At 45.5% G+C, this 25,192-nt stretch overlaps 1 protein-coding gene across 1 annotated transcript in view; it reads right to left on the bottom strand.

Moving 5' to 3' along the window:
* The window catches only part of LOC138284401 (mucin-5B-like), a 1,991,087-nt gene that overhangs the window by 809,069 nt on the left and 1,156,826 nt on the right, over positions 1–25,192 (bottom strand). The window lies entirely within an intron of this gene.

Genomic DNA, 25,192 nt, shown 5'->3' with positions numbered 1-25,192 from the left:
CAATCACAGGGCTTCCCAAGCCCAGCAAAGATCCTAAGCACTGCTCTTCCTCTTACCCCATCCCGTTGCTTAACAGCAATGCTAACATTTTCCCCAGGAGTTTGCTGCACCTGCTTGCCCCTTATATGCAGGGATTGGTGGACCCTGACCAAACCAGGCTTATACCCAAGAGGGTTTGCAGTGATAACACCAAGCAATTTTGCCATTTGTTAGATAAAGTGCAGCACCCTCAAATCCCGGCTCTTCCTCTCTCAGTCGGCCCGGGGAAGGCCTTTGACTGGGTGCATTGACCCTATATATTATTGGCGTTGGTACGCTTTGTTCGCGGAGCCAGGTTTCATCAGTGGGTCCAATGTAACTATGTCTCCCCTAAGGCCTTGGTGAGGTTATATGGGCTCATATCTCAACCGTTTAATATCTGCAGGGGCACTCAACAGGTATGCCTTTTGTTTCCGCTGCTTTTTGCTCTTTAATGAAGCCCTTTGCTGAATGGATATGTGGCAATCCATACATATCTGAGATTCCTATGTGAGGCAGGGAACATAAGGCGGTGCTGTGTGTGGATGATGTCTTGCTGACCCTGTACAGTGCCTGGGGCTCTCTGTCAGCAGTGCTGCACAAACTCACCAGGTTTGGACGTGCCTCTGGGTTCAAACCCAACCTGCAGATATCCTCACTCCTGAACCGTTCTATTCCAAAGGAAGAGCAGGCACAATTAGGACATCAGTTTCCAATCTCTTGATCCGCTACGCTGTTGGATGCAGAGCCGACCACAATTATGCAGCAATCTTGACAACCGCCCATTCTGACCTGCCTAAGTGACGTCAGTATGGTCTCTCATGTCTGGAATGCCTGGTGGTCATTAAAATTATACTGCTACTTAAAATGTTATATTTAATGCAAACACTGCTGCTTCAGCCACCCCTCCTACACCAGGTAATTGATAAACTGTAACACATCTTCTAGAACTTCATATGGGATGGGTAAAGGGCACGAATGGCGAAAAAGCAGACCTCAGAATACCCCAATAAGAAGAGGGTCTAGGTGCCCCCCATCTATTGTGCTACTACCAGGCAGCACAACTGCAGTTCATAGTGGAATGATCACAGTCCTGCACTGTAAAACACTGGTGCTTTATAGATCACGCTGTGGTAGGCATTCATGTTTGGAAGATGCCATGTTTCTAGAAACAACATCAGTCTGTTAGGGTATGTGTCCCAGGTATACAGAGCCACACTGGGGGTTTGGGATAAAGTGCAAACCCTCTGAAATTATCCACTCCCATCACTCCACAAACCCCAATTATAGGGAATCCAGACTTCCCTCCTGCACTAGAAAGCTCAGCTTTTTCTCAACTGCAAATGAATAGAAGACCTTGTTGACGAGGAGGGCATTATGGACTTCCCCCAAATTCAGATTGCTTATGGTATCTCACCATCTTTTCTATGGCAATTTATCACCATCCGCCACAGGGTCACACATCCTCAGATCTGCACCCATGTGGGATGTACCCTTACACCATTTGAGAAGTGGTTGATCACACGCTCTTCTGACAAATGTCTCCTCTCAGACATATATACATTCCTGAACACCCCACTACTGCCATCCAAACCTGCTGCACAATGCAGTTGGGAGACGGAGTGTAAACATACATCCACCATTAAAGAATGGGGCGATATCCTCTACTGGGCCCGGGCTTCTGGTCACAGCACTTCTAGTTAAGAGATGTTTCTCAAGATAGCTCACTACTGCTACTACACATCGGCACAGGTTTTCAAATAGAAAGCAGATAGCGGCAATGCCTGTTGGATGCTCTGTGGCCAACCAGGCACGCTCAATCATATTCTCTGGCAATGTCCCAAAATCAACCTTTTTTGGAAGGAGGTGTTATCAGCAATAGATACCATCTCTAACACTGAGCTCCTTAGATTCCATAGCTACATCTTACTAAGCCTTCCAAATCCTGCAACATATCCCCTAAAATCCACTAAAGTGTGAGTCATTACCTTGGTGCTGGGAGTCACCATGCAAACACTACTGGCCTGATGGGGCTCCAGTGTGAACCCAATAAAAGTGAACTGGATGCATAAACTTTGGGAGCTTCTGAGGATGGAAAAGTTGACAGTTGTAGTGTCCAACATTTTATCGTGGTTTGACAAGACTTGGGGGCTGTGCATATATTACCTTTCAGATGAATTCAGAAAATTGACCTGCCCGTTACACCTGCAGGTCCTCCGCCTCACACATCCTGATCACCCACAAAATTGATTTGACAGGGGACAAGTATCAGAAAGCTCACTTTAAACATCCCTCTGACTCTTTCTGCTCCTATTCACTGTCTGCTCTCTCAGATTCCGTTCCTCCTCACTAGAGGACAATACCTTCCTTTACCCATCCTGTGTTCTACCCACCCCGTGGGTTTCTTTTCCTTCCTCTCCTTGGTTATACTGCTGTATTGTTGTTCTTTATTGTCTCCCACCAGCCAGTGGATGAAGGTGGGGTGAGGTTTGTATTTTACAGCTTTAAGTCAATAAAAATATTGAAACCATAAAAAAGAGACCTAACTAATAGCTCAATGATGGCAAATAGCATGAGTGTATGAAACAATGTTATTTAAAGTTTTTCAAAGCCTCGTGGATAGAGACAGCTGCATTCATGCAGTTTTTTTTGTTTCAACCATCAGAAGTTAAATAGGGAGAGGAGTGTGAAGTCCCAGGTTAGAATTATGATTTTTTGTTTTTTATAAACCTCAACAGGAATAGCAAAGTAGCAAGAGCATCGATAACCTGAAGCTCTTTTTTATTCATGGAACAAGATATCGGGTCTACAAAAATGTATATTTAACTTTCATCAAAAACAAAACTGTTAGGTTTGGTAGGGGAACTAGCAAATGTATTGAAGTAAGGGAGTGACACACTCGAGGACAATAGTATATGCTATTTCTTAGGGTATTTTAATTCACTCATAGAGGAAGGCTATCAATTCCCAACTAAAATCGGTGGGGAAGAGTATAACTTTAATCTACCCAAGCATTAATTCTAAATAAGGTGCAGAGTCCTTGGACCTTATTCGCAAATGTTTTCATAAATAATATAAAATGGTGAAAATAATTATACAGCCACCAATAGAAGATGTCTGTACGTCAAAAATCATTTTGGAATTTGGATACGATTGTTAATCTCTGTATGCCACAAAGACCTGAAAGTGAACATGGTCAATTGGAACTGACAGTCATTTTGACAATAGGAGAAAAGATGGTATCAAAACCAGGATGTGGAAGTGAACACTTAACATCACCTATGACAGAATGATTAAGGTGACGCTGCATAAAATGGGATAAAAGCAGAATACAAGAAAATATCAAGTTATAAAGGCAAAGATTATTGCTAATGCAGATTTGAAGCAGAGTTTACTAGTAATGAACCTTTATCTATTTTTAAAGCATTCTAGAAACAGTAAAGAAGCAGTTAGTTTGTTTTATGAGATGATGAGCGCTGAGAAGTATGTAGAGAAATACTACCTGTGGTAAGAAAAAGTGGTAGGACTGACCCTTCACAAGTTGCCTGCTTTCATTATTAAACGTAATTAGTAGATAAAAAGAAGACTTTCTTAGGAGTTGGTCCAATGTCAATTCCCTTGTTTAACCCATTATGTGCCTTGGACGTAACAGTTACGTCCTGGGCAGCACCTCTCAGGTGCCCAGGATGTAACCCGTTATGTCTTGCACCAGGCCCCCAGGGCACACGCTGACATCATTAGAGGCCGCCCGACGCGCTGGAAGCCATTTGCTTCCAGCGTGTCGAAGGAGAACAAGGTAAGTTTCTCCTCCAGCCGGGGGTGGGTTGGGTATTCCTCTAAAGGAGGCATTCGGGGAAAGGAAAGGGTTTTCCTTTCCCTCAATGTCTCTTTCAGCATTCAGAGATGCGATCGAGCAGCAGGAAAGCCCACTGGACACCAGGAATTTTTGTTTATGTTGTATTTTGAAATGTTTTATGTGTCAGGGAGGGGCCTCTTGGGCAAAGGTCGCCCCCTAACGGGGACAATATATTTGATGCTATTTCTGCCCCCGTTGGGGGCAGATCGGCCTATTGTTTTTAGGACCATCTGCCACCAAGGGGTGCAGAAGCCACCAAGATGCCAGGGATATTGTTTTTGTTTCCTTTGTTATTTTTGTGTTGGGGATGCGCCCCTTCAGCAAGGATTGCCCCGCAAAGGGGGGAATGCACTGTTGGGCAGTTCTGCCCCCCCTTGAGGGCAGATCGGCTTAATTTATTTAGGCCCATCTGCCCCCAAAGGGGTCAGAATCAACTTAGTGCCAGGGATCTTGTGTGTGTCTGTGCTTTGTGTGGGGGGTGGCCCCTTGGGCATGGGTGACCCCCCCACAGGGGGCAACGTATTTTATGCCATTTCTGCTCCCCTTGGGGGCAGATCGACCTATTTTTTTTAGCACCATCTGCCCCCAAGGCGGGCAGAAGCCAGCAAGGCACCAGGGAATTGTTTTTTATTTCCTTTGATTTTTTTTGTGTTGGGGGGGCCACCTTTGGCAAGGGTCACCCTCCAAAGGGAGCAATACACTGTTGAGCAGTTCTGCCCCTTTGGGGCAGATTGGCCTATTTTGTTTTAGGTCCATATGCCCCCAATGGGGGCAAAATCCACTTCGCGCCAGGGATCTTGAGTGTGTATGATGTGTGTGGGGGGTGGCCCCTTGGGGGGCAGAAGTCACTAAGGTGCCAGAGATTTTTTTAGCTTTGTTTTTTTTTGTGTGAGGGGGGCCGCCCCTTGGGCAAGGGATTCAGCACAGTACTGGTGGCCATTTCTGCCCCCTTGCGGGCAGATTGGCCTAGATTTTTTAGGCCCATCTGCCCCGAGGGGTACAGAGACCACTAGACACAAGGGAAAATTTCTAAATGTATAGTGGCGGGGTGTTTGTCAAATGGCAAAGTATTTTCATTAGTGATTATAACAGTTTATTTCTCCTTTTTGTTCTAGTTTAAAGCTTTTGCTTCCTTTGCTGCGGTTTTGGCAGTGGTTGATCTGCAGTTTGCGTAGTTGCATGCTTTAGGTAAGTAAAAACAATTTACTCCAAAGGAGTATTGTTGCCATGCATGAATGACATGTTTGTAGGTGTTGTACTAAATGCAGGATTGTGTGTGAAATTGTTCTTAGATTTGTGCACAATGATATTTGTGTTGTCTTGTGTCTAATTTGTTTTTCTTTTTTCTTTTTAGTGGAAATCATTGGTGATTGCTGTGTCCATGCAGAGTAGTTGCTGGTGAGTCTAGCTTTTTCAGGCAAGTGAGTGGTATAGTTTTTGAGTAAATAACTCTTTGTGATAAAGCCACACTTTGTTTATTACTTATTCTAGACAGTGCTGGTTGTTGTTCGGGCACTTGTCAAATTACACTTCTTAGAAAGGATTATGGCTAGCCGCAGAGTGACCGCTCAGCAGGTTGTTGGCATGCTTTTTAAGTCATCTACAGACCATAATTATGAAACTGACTCTGCATCTGAGGCTGAGGAGGAAGTGAGAGATTCTGGCAGTGAGTTTTCTGTCCTAGAGGAATCTTCTGATGAGGAAGTCACTCTTATTGCGGATGAAGGGCCTGTGTTAGAGGAGGACACTGATGTGCCAATAGTGCAGCAGCCTGGGGCTGAAAAACTACCCATTGGAAGACCTAACACCTGGGTTGCCCCAGATATGGAGCAGCCACAGTTGCCTGCCTTTCCTAGTTTCCCATGCTGTAGAGTAGATACGGATTTTTTTTGCCAGTCAATTTCTTTGAGTTGTTTATGGATGATGTATTCTCTTGTTTAGCAGACTATTTTGTATGCAGAGCACTATTTGAGGGACAACGCTGCCAGACGTAGGCCTCAGTCTTGAGCTACCCAGTGGATTCCTACAAATCTGGAAGAGATTAAAAAGTTCTTGGGTTTGACTTTTTTTGGATAGGGTTGATAAGGAAGCTGTCACTGGCTTTTTATTGGTCTACTATTCCCTTGATGGCATGGGCTATATTTTCTGCAACAGGGACTCATAATCAGTATTTGCTTCTTCTTTGGATGCTGCATTTTGTTGCCAATGCTTTAGCTTTGCCACGAGATCACCCTGATTATAACCATCTTCTTAAGAGCCCTATCCTTGAGAACAAAGTGTAGACGAGTCTTTGGTCCAGTTCAAGGATTGTTTGTTTTTCAGGCAGTACATTCCTAGCAAGAGGGCCCGGTATGTAATTAAATAGTATATGCTGTCTGAAATTATTAAAGGATATGCTTATGATTTCCGGGTCTACACTGGTAGGGATTCTAATATTGACCCCCCTGGTTGTCGGCCCACTTTTGGAGTTAGTGAGAAAATTGTGTGGGAACTTGGTAGACGACTGTTTAACAAAAGTCACCATTTGTATGTAGATAACTTCTACACTGGCGTGCAGTTGTTCAAGGAAATGTTCAGAGTGGACACTGTTGCTTGTGGCACACTCCACTGTAACCAGAAAGGCTATCAAAGGAAGCTTGTCTGTAAAAAACTTGAGAGGGGACAGTGCAGTGCCTTGCAGAATGATGTGCTGCTAGTTCTGAAATTTGCAGACAGGAGAGATGTGTACATGCTAACTGCCCTCCCTGATGGGAGTACTTCACCTGTGGCTGTTTGGGATCAAGTTGCTGAAGTGCGCAAACCTGTGTGCATTTTAGACTACAATGAGCACATGGGTGGTGTTGATAGAGTAGATCAGAGGTTGGAACCTTATACTGCTGTTCATAAGTTGAATGTTTGGTATAAAAAGTTGGCGATTCATTTGTTTAATCTAGCAACTTTTAATGCTTATATTGTGTTCAAGGATCGCTCCTCTGAGTCAAGGATAACATTTGTTAAATTACAGAAGTCAGTGAGAGAGATCCCTGTGGTGGATCATGCAAGAGTTCCTAGAGTAGCAGTGGTGGAGGATGTGGCTAGATTGAAATCCTGATCCTGATTCCTCCCACTCCCAAAAAAGACTTTCCCGTTAAGAAATGTAGAGTCTGTGCCCGAAGAGGTATCCGGAGGGAGACTAGGATGTACTGCCCTGATTGCCCTTCAAAGCCTGGGCTGTGTGTGGCCAGCTGTTTGAAGAGTTACCACACAAAAAAGAAATTCTGGGAAATACCGTGAGCATAAACTGACTGTTTCATATGTTCAGTTTCACGGTTGGCATTACTGTCTTGTATTTAGTTAGAGCTTTTGTGTTTTCTACTTACTTATAATTAGTTAGTGGTTTCTTTGTTGTTGTTTTTTTTTTTAAAGTGATGGCGGTGTGATGGAGTGGCGCTTGGCTGGTGGTGTAAGTAGTGACTTGCCTTTGGCCACTGTAACACACTGCCATCCCACACACTCCAATCATCTGGTGTGATTGCTGTATCAGGCATGTGGGTGTATGAAAGTGATGGGTCCTTGAATGGCACTGTCTGTTGATGCAAGTGTTGTAATGTGCTGGGCCCATAGCTAGCTGCATGCCTGGTCTCGTGCATGTCATATATGAAAGGTATATGAATGTACTGTAAAGCGGTTGGTGCCTTGACGCAGCTTTACAGCTCACGAGCTGTGAGTCATTGGTTTATTTTTTTGGCCTTTCAGTTACTAACAGTGCATTTAATTTTTGTGAAATCTCTTGTTAATAAACTTTGATCTACTGAACCATCACTCACCCTTTGCCACATCCAACCAGTATGCATGCGAAACCTGCTCCATTTTAAGCAGGCATCGCAGTACACCCGTGACATGCTAAGTGTCTCAGGTGGGACCTCGATGATGAAGCATGCCACCAACTTGGTTGGTGGGTGAGAGATCTTTTTAACATAACCTAAGTGTGTTTATTTTCACAGTTTTAGTGTTTTGAACATCACAGAAGGATGTGGCTACATCAAAATGATCTAATACAAAACTAGCTCTTTTCCAGGGGGGGGGGGAGCACCTGTGTTTTTGGTCCTGGGTGCAGTCTTCATTTAGGGAAACCTACAAAACCCAAACATTTTTGAAAACTAGACACCCGGAGGTGTGGCTTGTGTGGATCCCCCAACATTTTCCTACGCAGACTCCTCTGCAAACCTCACAATTTGCTTAAAAAAGCATATTTTCCTCACTTTCCCTTGTAGGATCACCGCGCCGGCACACATTTCCTACCATACAGCACTCCAATCAGTCTGCCAAGTGAAATAATACCTCATTTGTGGGGGTCCCCAAAGCAGAGTCAGCCTAAAAATGTATAAAAGAAACAATTGTGCTTATCAACTCGCTGTGCTATCCCCTCAATCTCTACAGGTGTTTGGCCTTTTCCTGTTCCAGGCACCTTGGCCACCTACACAAGTGAGGTATAATTTTTATCAGCAGACCAAGGGGAACATTGGGTGTTAGGAAATTTGTATTGGCACAGAGATCTGACAAAGAGAATTGTGGAAATGTGACTTTGTTTTGCTATATTTGAGGTTTTCAGAGGAGTCTGGGTTAGTAAATGTTGGGGGATCCACGCAAGCCACACCTCCTTTGACTCCTCTGGGTGTCTAGTTTTCAAAAATGTCTGGGTTTGGTAGGTTTCCCTAGATGACCGCCGCACCTGGGACCAAAAACACAGGTGCCCCTCCTGCAAAAACAGGTTGTTTTGTAACAGATCCTTTTGATGTGTCCAAGTTGTGTTTTGGGGCATTTCCTGTTGCGGGCACTAGGTCTACCCACACAAGTGAGGTACCATTTTTATCAGGAGACTTGGGGAAATGCTAGGTGGAAGGAAATTTGTGGCTCCTCTTAGATTCCAGAACTTTCCATCATAGAAATGTGAGAAAAGAGTGTTTTTTTGACAGATTTCGAGGTTTGCAAAGGATTCTGGGTAACAGAACTTGGTGAGTGCCCCACAAGTCACCCCATTCCCCTAGGTGTCTAGTTTTCAGAAATGTCCAGGTTTGCTAGGTTTTCCTAGGTGCTGGCTAAGCTAGAGGCCAAAACCCACAGCTAAGCACTTTGCAAAAAGCAGGTCAGCTTTCTTTGGCAAAATGTGATGTGTCCACGTTGTGTTTTGGGTCATTTCCTGCCGCGGGCACTAGGCCTACCCACACAAGTGAGGTACCATTTTTATTAGCAGACTTGGGGGAATGCGAGGTAGAATACGGTTTGTGGCTCCCCTCAGATTCCAGAACTTTCCATCATCGAAATATGAGGAAAAAGTGTTTTTTTGCCAAATGTTGAGGTTTGCAAAGGATTCTGGGTAACAGAACCTGGTGAGAGCTCCACAACTCATCCCATTCTGAATTCCGCTAGGTGTCTAGTTTAAATAAATGTATAGGTTTGCTAGGTTTCCCTAGGTGCTAGCTGTGCTAGAGGCCAAAATCAACAGTGAAGTACTTTGCAAAAGACAGGTCAGTTTTCTTTAGGAAAATGTGATGTGTCCACATTGTGTTTTCGGGCATTTCCTGTCGCTGGCACTAGGCCTACCCAGACAAGTGAGGTACCATTTTCATCGGGAGACTTGGGGCAAATTTGTAGCTCCTTTCAGATTCCAGAACTTTTTATCACTGAAATGTGAGGAAAAGAGATTTACAAAGGATTCTGAGTAACAGAACCTGATGAGAGCCCCACAAGTCACCCAGCCTGGATTCCCCTAAGTGTCTAGTTTTCAAAAATGCACTGGCTTTGTAGGTTTCCCTAGGTGCCAGCTGAGCTAGATGCCAAAATCCACAGCTAGACACTGTCCAAAAAACGTCAGATTTCAATTTAAGAATGTGATGTGTCTATATTGTGTTTCCTGTTGCGGGCATTAGGCCTACCCACACAAGTGAGGCACCATTTTTATCGGGAGACTTGGGGGAACACTGAATTGCAGAACAAGTGTTATTGCCCCTTGTCTGTCTCCACATTTTTTCCTTCCAAATGTAAGACAGTGTGTAAAAAAGATGTCTATTTGATAAATGCCCTGTAATTCACATGCTAGTATGGGGACCCCGGAAATCAGCGATGTGCAAATAACCACTGCTTCTCAACACCTTATCTTGTGCCCATTTTGGAAATACAAAGGTTTCCTTGATACCTATCTTTCACTCTTTATATTTTGCCAAATATATTGCTGCATACCGGGTATATTGCTTTTGAAAATCCCACATCGCAGGAAAAAGTTACAGAGTAAAACGTGGAACAAAATGACTCTTATTTTCACCTCAATTTCAATATTTGTTTATTTCGGCTGTTACTGTCTGTCGGAAAACCTTGTAGGATCTACACAAATTACCCCTTGTTGAATTCATAATGTTATCTACTTTTTAGAAATGTTTAGCTGTCTGGGTTCCAGCATTGGTTTCACACCCATTTATGTCACTAACTGGAAGGAGGCCAAAAGCTCAATAAATAGTAAAATGGGGTATGTCTCAGTAAAATACCAAAAATGTTGTCAAAAAATGAGGTTTTCTGATTCAAGTCTGCCTGTTCCTGAAAGCTGGGAAGATGGTGATTTTAGCATTACAAACCCTTTGTTGATGCCATTTTCAGAGAGAAAAAACACAATCCTTCTTCTGCAGCTGTTTTTTCCCATTTTGTTGAAAAAAAAAAAACTTTTAGCTGCATGTCGGCTAATTTCTTGGTCTCCACCAGGGGAACCCACACACTTTGGGTACATCTAGAATCCCTAGGATGTTGCAAAAAAAGGACGTAAATTTGGCGTGGGTAGCTTATGTGAACAAAACGTTATGGGGTCCTAAGTGCGAACTGCCCCAAGTAGCCTAAAAAAGGCCTGGCACCTGAGGGGGAAAAGTCCAAGCAGTGAAGAGGTTAAGGAAATATTGGGTTGGGCGTATTGATAGGTGTGTAATTGACATTGGTGGAGTCTACAAAGTTCAGAGACCTGGATTCTCCATTTCAAAGTATATGGACATGGTGACTCTGATTCAAATGTACATGAAAGAGTTATGCAAAACAAGGCCTCTGTAGTTCAAAATACACAATTTGACATTATGAAGCTGCTGTTTTGGTATTGCATGCTTTTTACTCACAGGTTACCATTGCACATATTTACACTGCTGTTGTCACTTTGCTCAGTGGTGTAGAGAATACCATTGCTGAGGTTATTTACCATTTAAGTCTATCAAAAATGCACAGAAAGACAATCAGACATAATGATGTGAATTAAAAAATGTATAGTTGTTACTACAGATAGTAAACTTAACAAGCATTTGCAATGCAATAGGTCTCGTGTTTGCTCGGGTAAAAAACCTAACTGGACGTTTCTTGCCACTTAAATTGAAAATGAGAAGTAAAACAGTTGACCTAAGCGAGCCCATTCAAAGCGTCATGGCCAACATGAGCATGAGTATGAAGGAGAGATGCAAAAGGAAAAAGAAGTTTGCTTGCAGTGAAACGAATAGGCAAACATGCAATTATCCATGTAACAGGGTCAATGTTCAAGGTGGTATCCAAACCACCCCCAAGGAGGGACAAACATAAAGCATTCATCAATGATAACAAAGTATTTTTGAAAGCCAAGCCCACAAATGAGTGATAGTGATGGGCATGCGGTAGGCGTGGTTAAAAGTGCACACATAGATCACAATTGGTCAGAGTGCTTGCCCGCTCGACCTAAAAAGGACTTATACTCTCTTACACTGCCAGGAGAAGGTCACATATTACTAAACATTACAGACATACTCAGGATGAAATTGTCACCTGCTGGGTTTGGGGAACCTATGATTTTAACACCAGTCTTTTCAATAATGACAAAGTATGCTTAATTCCACGGTTATATATTGCACATTACCTTTGTTTTTAACTCACTGAATTCCCGTAAGGCTTATACCATTAAAGCATTCAACTGACATTTTGCTGTCATTCTTCTAAATAGTAATATGATGCTGGACATTGTCTAAGATAGATGTACCTTATCAGATTATTCCTCCCCAAAGAGTCAGAAATATTTGTACTCAAAATATGATATGTCCCAATATAAATGCAAAACCTTTACCAACCCAGATGTTCCTGCTTCAAGATCTTGACCATCAGAGAACACATATTGAGAAACATGACTTTCCTCCCAATCAGGATGCTCTAAATACATTTCTCCTTTCTTTAGACAACCAACACTTTCTCCCAATACAGCCTGGGGTGGCTCCTCAGTAATGGTAGAGGAGCGTCTTTCTTCTTGCCAGCAGGATTGGCTGCAAAACCTTTAACAAACTAAACGATAAAAAATCATGTTTATTATTGTTTCGTTTGTTAAAGGGGCAGGGCCAGGGAGGGTGACGAGCATTGCGGGGATTGCACTGTGCACTCCCCTCAGTGCACATGTATGTCTGTCTCTCTATCTACCTGCCTATTGGTCTGCCTACCTATTTATTTTATTTGCTATTGCAAGGATATGCCCACCCTGTTTGAGTGACAGCAAACTTTCTTTTTTCTACTCTTATTCTTTTATTTTATTGTCCATACATTGTTAGGTTAGGATTGGGTTTTATTGTAGTAGTTTACGTTAGTGAACATATGAATTAGTAACAAGGTGGATGAATGGATGATTAAGTGCAAGAATTAGTGACATACTGCATGTTTCATGACTTGACTGACTGAAACCACCAATGAGTGAGGAAGAACTTTCTTTAATAAGCTTGACATGTTGCCATTACCAGCGCATGCTTGGTGGTAGCATTTACTGCAGTCAATCAGTTGGAAAAGACTATGGGGGTCATTACAACCCTGGCGGACAGTGTTAAAGCGGCGGTATGACCGCCAACAGGCTGGCGGTCTTATTTTGAGTATTATGACCATGGCGGTTACCGCCATGGTCATCCGCCGCTTCACCGTTCCGCCCGCCAGGGCGGAGTCGACCGCTGGGCTGGAGACCTGGGTCTCCAGCCCGGCGGCCGTCACTATACCGCCGCCGGTATTTCGACCCGGCTTACCGCCGTGGATTTCCAGTGGTAGGAACCGCCATAAAATCCATGGCGGTAAGCCCTATCAGAGCCAGGGAATTCCTTCCCTGGCACTGATAGGGGTCTCCCCCACCCCCCACCCCGACTCCCTCCCCTACCCCCCCACCACCCTTGCCACCCCCCAAAGGTGGCAGGGCCCCCCTCCCTACCCCGACCCCCAACATCACATGACATAACTCACACACACACGACACGCAGGCACCACCAACACACAGACACGCACACACACCAACATACATGTCTACATCCACACACTCAGTCAGACACGCACACCCATATACAGACATACACGCACTCATTCCCAACACACGCAACACACCCGCAAGCATACACGCACTCACACCCCCCTCTACATACACAGACGCACACCCCCATGCACCCACACAACACACAACACCCCCCACCCCCTCCCCTAACGGACGATCGACTTATCTTGTCCGTCGATCCTCCGGGAGGGGACGGGAGCCATGGGGGCTGCTCCGCCGACACCACACCGCCAAAAGAACACCGCCGCGCCGAATCACAGGATGTGATTCGCTGGGGGCGGTGTTCTGTTGGCGTGGCGGTGGAGGTGGAGCAACCTCCACTTCCCCGACGCCCGCCAGTATGGCTGTTGGTGGCCCTCCATCGTAAAAAGAACGGAGAGCAGCCAACAGTCATAATACGCCAAGCGGCAAACCGCCACTACTGGCGGTCTTGTAAAAAGACTGCTGAGGTTGTAATGACCACCAATATGCACTTATGTGCAGCCATAGAACAGTGGAGTGGAGTAAAACAGTGAAAACAACACAAAAAGATACCACACATGATTAAAAAAATAGAGCTCAATTTCATGAGCAAAATGAGAAAAATCCAAATAGACGTCGAAACATGAATTTTTAAAGAAGAAAGTGAACTGTGCCTAAAAGCAGAAAGCGCCAACCAGGGCTATCTGGTCGCATTAGACCAGGTTAAATCAAAAACTTCAGGCTGACCATGATGGAGAATGGGTCAATACAGTGCCAAACAAGTCCTGCTGAAGTTTTACCTTCTAGAAAATTGAGCCAAGAGTTGTGTTCCCAGGGAATGAGTTCAACATGAGCAAGGAGAGCATCGCTGGTAGTGGTCCGTGGGCGCGAAGAGTCAGCCGGATGTTGTGGATGGGTGGATTGAAGTCTTGTGATTTGAAGCAGCTTGCACTGATTCTTTGGCCCAGGGACATCTTAAGAATTTTGAGGGCCCTGGGCCAAACATATTTTGTAGGCCCTAGTTCTGAACAATTTTTAATTTATGATCCAATTTTAGCTCTTCCATGCCACGGTCACTGACAGTGCACAAGCACACTGGCCAAAATTCTAAATGTGGGACAGTGATGTGTGCTTTCAATATTGTAACACAGTATTTGGTCACTAATATTACTGAATATAATCTCTGCGACACCATCCCATTTCTCATAAGTGACGTCCTATTTTGAGCTAATAATAAATTAAAGAAAACAGTATTTGAAACAATATTTTTAAGAAGTATTCAAGGTCATCAGGGTGTGAATCTGCAGAATAGAGCTGGCTCTATCAGGGTACACCCTGAAAGGCTGGCGCCCTGGGCCAGAGTACACTTTGCCCATGCCTTAAAATGTCTCTGCTTCAGGTAGCACAGTTCCAGTGCAAGTAGTCCCATTCAAAGTAGCAAAGAGTCCAAAAGCTCGATTTCAGGAGCCAAAAAAACACTTTCAGTGGGCCAGAACTAGAGAGGCACCTCTTGAAGGTCAGGAGCTGGTTGAAGATGGGTCCAGGAGTTGTAGTAGGTGAGCTGGAACCCTTTTGTGACCTTGAAACTACAGGAGGCGAGCCAGCTAGTGTCAGCTCCTCCTTCCCATCCTGTCCAGGATGGCCCATCAAGCTGTGGATAGCCCATCAGTCACACATAGACTCCCTTTGAGGGAATGCACCCATCCAGATATATATTCAGGCAGAAGGCACCAAGGGCCATATAACACAAGTGCCCCAGGGGTGCAACTCTGTGCAGCCCCAGGGCACTTTACTATTATAGAAGGGACTTCAAGTTCTTGTGCACCCTGTTGTGTAATAAAGAAAGCGATGGCACACATTTAGCACCAGCGCTATCATTAGAGGCCAAAGTGTGTGGCACAATCAGTGCTGCAGGCCTACCAGTAGCATTTAATTTACAGGCCCAGGGAACAGGTAGTGCACTTTGTTATGGACTGATAAGTAAATTACATATGACATCTGTTGATAAGCCTGTGTTACCATGTTTTTAGCATAAAGTACATGCACTTTATCACTGGTTAGCAGTGGTAAAGTGCCCAGGGTCTTAAGACCAACAAAAACGAGGTCAGAAAAAGAGGAGGAGAAAGGCAAAATGTTTCTGGATAACCCTACAGAATGCACCAGGTCCAACAAGGAGGAATTGAACACTCCTTCCACCAACGGCGTTCAAGTCAGACTCAGATGAAGGGTGCCTGCTCTCCGATTCAAGGGGCACATGTAAGTACCATTTTTCCTGTCACAAACAGCACGATTCGCAGAATTGGACCATTTGCGACAGGAAAAAAACATTTTGGTATGTACAGAGCCTATTTTGCGATTCGGTAATCTATTTACCGAATCGCAAAATAGGTTTACGAGTCTAAATCAGGTAGGTGCGTTCCTTCCTAATTGCGAGTCTCAGTGCGATGCAGGATTGTTTCGTGACTGTGAATGCGGCCACAAAACAATCGCAATTAGCACCAGTTTCAAACTTGTGCTAACCTATTCGCAAACGGGAAAGGGTTCCCAAGGGACCCATTCCCCTTTTTGAATGGCAGCAAAAATATTTTTTCAGAGCAGGCATCTGCTCTGAAAAAATGAAAAGGAAACTTTTCATTTTTGATTTTGAAATGCATCTCGTTTTCCTCAATGGAAAACGAGATGCATTTAAAAAAAAAAAAAACTGCTTTATTTAAAAGCAGTCACAGACATGGTGGTCTGCTGTCCCCAGCAGGCCACCATCCCTGTAAGGGCGACCATTCCCAATGGGGTCGCGAATAGCAAACTACCTCATGAATATTCATGAGGTAGGTCATTTGCGACCCCATTGGGAATCGCAAACAGTGTAAAGTACACTGTTGTACATCTGATTTTGCGCGGTGCAAATTGCGAGTAGCTAAGACTCGCAGTTTGTGAGTCGCAAAACCGGATCTTTGTACATGTGGCCCCAAAACTCTTGTCCGATATACTCAGACAAATCTGGTGCTATGTCTCCTAGAGAAAAAACAAGTGAGTGCAATAAGAGTCCCCCAAAATTTGACAGGTGACTAATGCATTGAGAAGGAAGCCATGCGATAGATAGCAATCTCTGGGGATGTAAGCAGCACCAATGAATAGGGAAGAACTAATGGCAAAGAGGAGCAGCAGGGAAAGATGGGGGGTAGGAAGGAAGCCTCCATCTAGCATTGTTACCCCCACTTTTGGCCTGTTTGTGAGTATATGTCAGTGTGTTTTTACTGTCTCACTGGGATCCTGCTAGCCAAGACCCCGGTGCTCATAGTGAAAACCCTATTTGTGAGTGTGTTTATATGTCTCACTGGGACCCTGCTAGCCAAGACCCTAGTGCTCATAGTTTGTGGCCTGAATGTGTGTTCCCTGTGTGGTGCTTAACTGTGTCACTGAGGCTCTGCTAACCAGAACCTCAATGCTTATGCACTCTGCCTTTACAATTGTCACTGCAGGCTAGTGATTATTTTACCAATTCTAATTGGCACACTGGAATACCCTTATAATTCCCTAGTATATGGTACCTATGTACCCAGGGTATTGGGGTTCCAGGAGATCCCTATGGGCTGCAGCATTTCTTTTGACACCCATAGGGAGCTCAGACAATTCTTACACAGGACTGCCACTGTAGTCTGAGTGAAATAACATCCACGTTATTTTACAGCCATTTTACACTGCACTTAAGTAACTTATAAGTCACATATATGTCTAACCCTCACTTGGTGAAGGTTAAGTGCAAAGTTACTAAGTGTGAGGTCACCCTGGCACTAGCCAAGGTGCCCACACATAGTTCAGGGCAAATTCCCCAGACTTTGTGAGTGCGGGGACACCATTACATGCGTGCACTGCATATAGGTCAATACCTATATGTAGCTTCACAATGGTAACTCTGAATATGGCCATGTAACACGTCTAAGATCATGGAATTGTCCCCCCATGCCAAATACGGTATTGGGGTGCCAATCCCATGCATCCCCGGGGCTCCATCATGGACCCCGGGGCCTGCCAAACCAGCTCTATGGGGTTTTCACTGCAGCTACCGCTGCTGCCAACCCACAGACAGGCTTCTGCCCTCCTGTGGTCTGAGCAGCCCAGTCCCAGGAAGGTAGAACAAAGGATTTCCTCTGAGAGAGGGTGTTACACCATCTCTCTTTGGAAATAGGGGTTAAGGGCCTGAGAGCAGTTGCCTCTCCTGGCCTCTGGGAATGCACAGATGGTGCCCTCCTTGCATAAACCAGTCTACACCAGTTCAGGGATCCCCCAGCCCCTGCTCTGGCGTAAAAATTGGACAAAGGAAAGGGGAGTGACCACTCCCCTGTCCATCACCATCCCAGGGGTCGTGCCCAGAGCTCCTCCAGTGTGTCCCAGACCCCTGCCATCTTCATTGCAGAGGTGTGAGGGCACAATGGAGGCCTCTGAGTGGCCAGTGCCAGCAGGTGACGTCAGAGACCCCTCCTGATAGTTGCTTACCTGACTAGGTGGCCAATTCTCCTCTGAGGGCTATTTAGGGTCTCTCCTTTGGGCTTCTATTCAGATAACAAATGCAAGAGCTCACCAGAATTCCTCTGCATCTCCCTCTTCGCCTTTTGCCAAGGATCAACCGCTGACTGCTCCAGGACGTCTGCAAAACTGCAACAAAGTAGCAAGAAGACTACCAGTGACATTGCAGTGCCTAATCCTGCCGGTCTTCTCAACTGTTTCCTGGTGGTGCATGCTCTGGGGCCTGTCTGCCTTCACTCTGCACTGGAAGCCAAGAAAAAATCTCCCGTGGGTTGACGGAATCTTCCCCCTGCTAATGCAGGCACCAAACTTCTGCTTCACTGGTCCTCTGGGTCCCCTCTCATCGTGACTAGCATGGTCCCTGTAACACAGGAGCTGGATCCAGGTGACCCCGACACTCCAGTAGTCCATCTGTCCAAATTTGGTGGAGGTAAGTCCTTGCCTCCCCACGCCAGACAGTAATCCTCTGTACTGCATGAACTGCAGCTGCTAGGGCTTCTGTGCACTTTTGCAAGGAATCCTTCATGCACAGCACAGCCCAGGTCCCCAGCACTCCGTCCTGCATTGCTCAACTCGCTGAGTTGACCACCGGCTTCGTGGGACCCTCCTTTGTAGTGTTGAGACGAACGCAGTGATCAGTTTATTTGAACCTGTGTTCAGGTACTTCTGCGGGTGCTGCCTGCTTCTGCATGGGTTTTCTGTGTTGCTGAGTGCCCCTTCTGTCTCCTCCAAGGGGCGACCCCCTGGACCTTCCTGGGCCCAGGCAGCACCCACTTTCTTTAAACTCAACCTTTGCAGCTAACAAGGCTTTTTTGCAGTCTTTCTGCGTGAAAACAACTCTGCATTCTCCAGCACCCAGTGGGACATCTTCTGTGGAAAGGTGAAGTTCCTGGCATCTTCCGTTGTTGCAGAATCTTCAGCTTCGTCCACCCGGAGGCAGCCATTTTGCACCTTCATCTGGGGTTTAGTGGGCTCCTGCCCCCCCTGGACACTTTTGTGACTCTTGGACTTGGTCCCCTTCCTTTACAGGTTCTCACATCCAGGAACCCATCTTCAGTGCTTTGCAGTCTTTTGTGGTCTTTGCAGAATCTCCTATCATGACTTTAGTGTGTTTCTGGGGAAGTAGGGTAACTTTACTCCTACTTTTCATGGTCTTGGGATGGGGTATCTTGGATACCCTTAGTGTTTTCTTACACTCCCAGCGACCCTCTACACACTACACTTGGCCTGGGGTCCCTAAGTGGTTCGCATTCCACTTCATTAGTATATGGTTTGCATTGCCCCTAGGCCTATTGCATCCTATTGTATTCTACAGTGTTTGCACTACTTTTCTTACTGTGTACTTACCTGATTTTGGTTTGTGTGTATATTTTGGGTATTTTACATACCTCCTAAGGGAGTATATCCTCTGGGATATTTTGGCACATTGTTACTAAAATAAAGTACCTTTATTTTTAGTAACTCTGAGTATTGTGATTCTTGTGATATAATGATATATGATATAAGTGGTATAGTAAGAGCTTTGCATGTCTCCTAGTTCAGCCTATGATGCTCTGCTATAGCTACCTCTCTCAGCCTAAGCTTCTAGAATACTACTAACCTACTAACAAGGGATAACTGGACCTGGCACAAGGTGTAAGTACCCTCAGGTACCCACTATGAGCCAGGCAAGCCTCCTACATAGGACACGACAGTTCTCCTTATTAATGCTAATTACGCACCAGCACAAGGGTCACAAAGACCTGGTGGAGCATCAAGACATTTGCTGAAGCTAAAAGTAGATGAGGTGTTGCCCACGAGGAAGTACCTGATTAGTTAAAAGTTTTAGAACTGAAACAAGTGACCTATTAATATGTTGACTTTTTATATATTTATTATGCCTCCAAGGGGAAATGGAATGTAGTCACATTCTGGACTTGTCGCCACACGCATCGGGGAAGTGAGGTAAGAAATGTGCCTGGATGACGCGATAGTGGTTGCTGTCTGAAAGACCTCATCGGACATCTGTTCATCCACGACAAAGAGTAAGAAAGGCAAAGCGAGGCAATTAGGCAGGGCAGTGAAACACAAAGGGACTATTGAAGTTTGTGAAGATAGATCAACTATCACTGCAGAAAGAACACAAAAAAGATGTTGACTGTATCATCTTGGAAAACACAAGAATGAATCAGATCCTAGATAAAAAAAAAAACACAAACCTAAAAAGCAAGGTAAATGACGTGCACATAGAATTAGATACGAATTATTAGCATAACGTGACGTCAAAAATAAGTCTAGAAAAGTGGACATTAACAGAAGTCTCAAAAAGTCCACCGGGGCATAGGAATGATAATATCGGCTTTCGTTGATTACAAAACACGATTACAAACCGAGATTATCATTACAGAGACCTTAAAACATGGAAACAAGGAGCCGTATGACAGAAGTGCCTGGGGCTGGGGAGGGAGTATGGGGTTCGATGAAAGTCATACAACAGTACCAAACACTTTTCAAAGGAACAAGAGAGGTAAGTAACAGTTGCTGTGTCAAGGTCAACTTCACAGCAAAAGGAAGCACTAAAGCACAAAGCATCAGCATGGAGAGGGAAATCTGCCTTATTGGGACTCGAAAACATGATCTCCATTAACCATCACGTCAGCGGTTAATGCTCAGCTCACTGGGCCATCCTCTCTATTACTTTAATCAGTGCCTAATCTGATTTATAAATGAATTAAAAAAAAAAAGTTTAAAAAAGTAGGTGCGAGGGCCCAACATTTTTTCGGGAGGGTAACTCATACCTCTGGTGCTTCTCAGTTTCACAACTTGCACTGTCCGTTGCCATCATGGGTACCACCAAGAGTCTTCAATGCTCGCATTGGCACTGTTGGCGAGCAATGACAGCTGGTGCACGTTTGAACTTTGAGGCGTAAAAGCTTTACTTGAACAGGACATTCCGACCCAGCAAAATTACCCTTGATGACATTTATAAGCAAGTGTGAGTTGTGAGGGGCTTTTACTCTGTGTAACTTGTTTTTGTAAGTGCTAAAGGATAAAGCTCAGTGCATAATTTGAGCCGGTGGTTGCCGGTGGGGCACCGGCACTTACTTTTCTGCACCCGTGAGAACTTTTTGCAGCAAAACAACACCTGTTAGATTGGTCCCTGAAAACAAGCATCTGAAAAGCCAGTAGTCAGGGTCGGACTGGCCTATATGGCAATCAGGCATTGGCGGTCTGTCAAGTTAGTGCCTGGGCTAGATTTTTAGAGTTGAGCCAGCAATAGCATGTACGCATATCACTTGCGAGGCGCTGTTGTATTTAGAGCAGGGCTTGGAGGCAGTCCTTTGGTTATCATTTGTTGGATTGCCTGACACTCTTCTTTAGAGCCTCGTATTTGGTCAGAGCTAGCATATCATAATTTCTGATCCTGTCAGTGGAGCAAAGACCAAGCACTGATGGATTCCACTTAATCAGTGCCATCCACTGCTCCCAACAAGATTGAGATACTATTTTGTTCTTTTTAACTTCTAGTGAACTGCAATCAGAAGGAGCAAAAATGTGTCCAGCTGGATAAGCAACATTTTTATTTTCTATGGTTAACTTTTTTTTTATTTTGGCGGTCTTCTTTTTTCACTTTGAACTCATGTTTTGTTTTGCTTGTAGGTGCTGTTCTCAAATGATTACTATTATCTTGTTCTAAATATTGTAAAGCAACATTGTTTCTTTCTTATGTGTAAATTTCAAAATTATGTTTTAACACATAATCGTGCAGTATGCCCCAATCCACCCAACTCCAATCCAATCTGCCCCACTCCAATCCAAACCACTCATTTCAATCCACTCTGATCCACCTCACTTGTATCCTCCCAGCCCACCACACTCCAATCTGCCCCACTCCAATCCAAAAAATTATGCCCGCCTTCAATACAGCAATCCGAAACAATCTGCCCCACTCCCATCTCCAGCAATCTTCCCCAACCCAATCTAAAACAACCTACCCCACTCCAATCCAAAACAAACTGCCCCACTCCAGTCCAAAACAATCTGTCCCAATATAGTATACTGCACTCCAATTCAAAACAATCTGCCCCTTTCCAATCCAAAACAAGCTGCCCCACTCCAATCCAAAACAATCTGCGTCACTGCAATCCAAAACAATCTGTTTTACTCCAAAACGATCTGCCCCACTCCAATCAGCTCCACTCCTGTCCAATCCATCATACTCCAATACAATCCACCTAACTCATCCCAATCCACCACACTCCAATATTCCCAACCGACCCCACTCCAGTCTGCCCCACTTCAATCCAAAACAATCTGCCCTATTTCAATAAAGCAATTCAAAGCATTCTGCCGCACTCCAATAAACAATCTGCCCCACATCAATCCAAAGTGTTCTGCCCCACTCTAATCTGCCCCATTCCAATCCAAAACAGTCTGCCTCACTCCAGTCCGCACCACTCCAGACCGCCCTTTTCCAATTCAGTCCACCTCAACCCAATCCACCCCACTCCGTCCAAAGTTAACCTACTCCAACCACAATTCACCCAACTCCATTTCGCTACAATCCACCAATCCAATCCACCCTAATCCAGACCAATCAAATCTACCCCATTCCAATCCAGTCCAAACTACCCCACTCCAATCCACCACAATCCAACCCACTGCAGTACAACACACCCCACTACATTCTAACCTAGCCACTCAAACCCAACCAATTTCACCTCTAACCGCAACATTCCAATCCAACCCACCCCACTCCGATCCAAGTTATTCCAGTTCAACCCAACACACTCCAATCCACCCCACCCCAATACAATCTAATACAATCCACCACACTCCAATCCACCCACCTCACCCTAGTCCATCCCACGGCAGTCCAATCCACCCCACCCCAATACAATCCAATACAATCCACCACACTGCAATAGACCACCCACCTCACCCCAGTCCATCCCACTCCAGTCCAATCCATCTTAATCCACCATTCTCAAATCCAGTTCACCTTAATCCATCCCACTCTAATCCACTTCACCACACACCACCTTAATCCACCCCTCACCCAATCGACTTCTCCCCACACCAATGTAATCCACCCTCTCCAATACAATTTGTCCCACTCCAGTCCAATCCACCCCACTCCAATCCAATCCACCCCAATCCATTTCATTCCATTCCTCTCCACCCTATTCCAGTCCATAGCACTCTAAATCAATTCATCCCACTCATTCCAACTCACCCCTCTCCAATCCAGTCCACCCCACCTCAATGCATTCCACCCCTCTCCAACCCACCCTACCACACCCCAATCCAATCCAACCAACCCCACCCCATTTCAATCCACCCACTCCAATCCACCTCACCCCGTTCTACTCCAATCCACCCCACTCTAATCCAATCCTACCCACTCTACTTCAATCCACCCCACTCTACTCTAATCCACCCCATTCCACTCCAATCCACCCCACTTCACTCTATTCCAATCCACCCATCCCTACCCCAGTCAACCCATAGCCAATCCACATCACCCCAGTTCAGTCCACCCCGCTCCAGTCCAATCCAATCCACTCCAATCCAATTTGACTCGACCCACCCCACTCCAGTCCAATCCACCCACTCCAATCCACCTCACCCGTTCTACTCCAATCTACCCAACTCTACTACAATACACCCCACTCTAGTCCAATCCTACCCACTCTACCTCAATCCACTCCACTCTACTCCATTCCACCCCACTCCACTCCAGTCCACCCCACTTCACTCTATTCCAATCCACCCCTCCCTACCCCAGTCAACCATATCCAATCCACATCACCCCAGTTCAGTCCACCCCACTCCAGTCCAATCCAATCTACTCCAATCCATCCTACTCGAATCCAATTCATCTTAACCCACCCCACTCCAGTCCAATTCAGTCCACCTTAATCCACCCACTCCTGTCCAATCCACCTGAATCTACCCCACTCTAAACAACTTAATCAATCCCAACCTACACCAATCCAATCCACCCACACCAATCAAATCCACCCTATACCAGTTAAATCCACTGCAGTCCAAGACACCCCACCCCACTCAATCCAATCAACCCGCTCCATTTCAATCCACTCCTCTCCAATCTAATCCAATCCAGTTCAGTGACAGCAATCCACCCTCTCCAATCCAGTCCACTCCAATCCAATTCATCCCACTCCAAAAGTCCATTCCACCCCAATCTACTCCACCCCACTCCAATCCAAACCAACCCACCCCAATTCACCTCAATCCATTCACCCCAATCCAATCAAATCCACCCAAACCATTACACCCCACTCCATCTCACCACACTCAATTCTACCACACTCCAGTCCAATCCACCTGACTCCAGTCAAACCCACACCACTCCAGTCCAGGTCACCTCACTCCAGTCCAATTCACCTCAGTCCAGTACAATTCACCCCACTCCAATCCACCCCACCCTAATCCACGTCACCCAAACCCAATCCATCGAACCCAATCCAATCCATCCCACCCCCACCCCATTCCAATCAACCCCACTCCAATCCAGTCCATCCCACTCCAATCCAATTCACCTTAACCCACCCAACTCCAGTCCGATACAGCCCACCTTAATCCACCCACTCCAGTCCACCCCACACCAATTCAATCCAGCCAATCCCACTTCAATCCACCCCACTTCATTCCAATCCACCCACTCATCCAATCCACCCCACTCTAGCTAAATCCATCCCACTCTACCCCAAACCAGTCCACCCCACCCCAGTTCAATCCACCCCACCCCAATGCATCCAGCCCACCCCATTCCAATCCATCCACCCAAGTCCACTTTACCCCATCCCACTCCAGCCCAATCCACCCCACTTCAATCCAATGGATCCAGTCCACCTCACTTTAGTCTACTCTCATCTTCCCCATGCCACTCTAATCCACCCCACTCAAAACCATCCCGTCCAATCCACCCTACACAATCCAATCCACCCACTCAAAATTACCCCAATCCACCACACTCAATCCAATCCACCCCACTCAAATCCAATCAATCCCACTATAATCCAATCCAACCCACTCCATTTCAATCCATCCCACTCCAGTCCAATCCACCACAACCCACCCCACTCAAGTCCAGTCCATTCCAATCCAATCCACTCCACTCCAAAAAAAACATTTAATTCCACTACAATCCATTCAACCCCATTCCAATCCCACCTCACCCCAACCCAGTCAAATCCACACCAATCCAATCCATCCCACCTGATTTAATCCCCCCAACCCAATCCACCTCAATCCAGCCCACCCCACTCAATCCAATTTGCCCCACTTGATTCCACCACACTCAGTTTGAGCCCGATCTAGTCCACTCCAGCCTGAAAACCCCACTCCAGTCCAATTCGCCTCACTCAAATCCACCTGCCTCCCTTTTCAATCCACCCCACACCAATCCAATCAACCCCACTCCAGTCCAATCCAATCCACCCACTTCAACCCACCCCACTCCAATCCAGCCCTCCCTACCTCAATTCAATCCAGTCAACCCCACT

This window comes from Pleurodeles waltl, chromosome 3_1, assembly GCF_031143425.1.
Source record: "Pleurodeles waltl isolate 20211129_DDA chromosome 3_1, aPleWal1.hap1.20221129, whole genome shotgun sequence".
Taxonomy (NCBI): domain Eukaryota; kingdom Metazoa; phylum Chordata; class Amphibia; order Caudata; family Salamandridae; genus Pleurodeles; species Pleurodeles waltl.
This window is presented reverse-complemented; position numbering and strand designations above follow the sequence as displayed.